Source organism: Carassius auratus, unplaced genomic scaffold (genome assembly GCF_003368295.1).
Source record: "Carassius auratus strain Wakin unplaced genomic scaffold, ASM336829v1 scaf_tig00053841, whole genome shotgun sequence".
Lineage (NCBI taxonomy): Eukaryota > Metazoa > Chordata > Actinopteri > Cypriniformes > Cyprinidae > Carassius > Carassius auratus.
The window spans coordinates 12,501-12,774 of record NW_020527280.1 but is presented as its reverse complement, the minus strand read 5'-3'; positions in this window follow the sequence as shown (position 1 = coordinate 12,774).

Sequence of the window (274 nt, the reverse complement as noted above, 5' to 3'; positions counted from 1 at the left end):
TTCAAATGTATCAGATTTTACAGGGTTAATAACTCTCTAGTTCTTAGAGAGTAGATAACTGTTACAGTGTAGCAGTGCGAGTGGAATGTTGAAGTTCAACTGTCAGATTTCAAATTCAAATGTTTCATTTTGAGTCCAACATGCCTGACTGAAAGAACCATGTTGTGTTCTTTATTTGTAATTTTTTTGTTTGTTGGTTTGGTTTTTAAGAGGGCTCAGTTTGTATTTTCCACAGCACTGTTTGAACCCACTTCACTGTGTGTTTTTGGTTTTT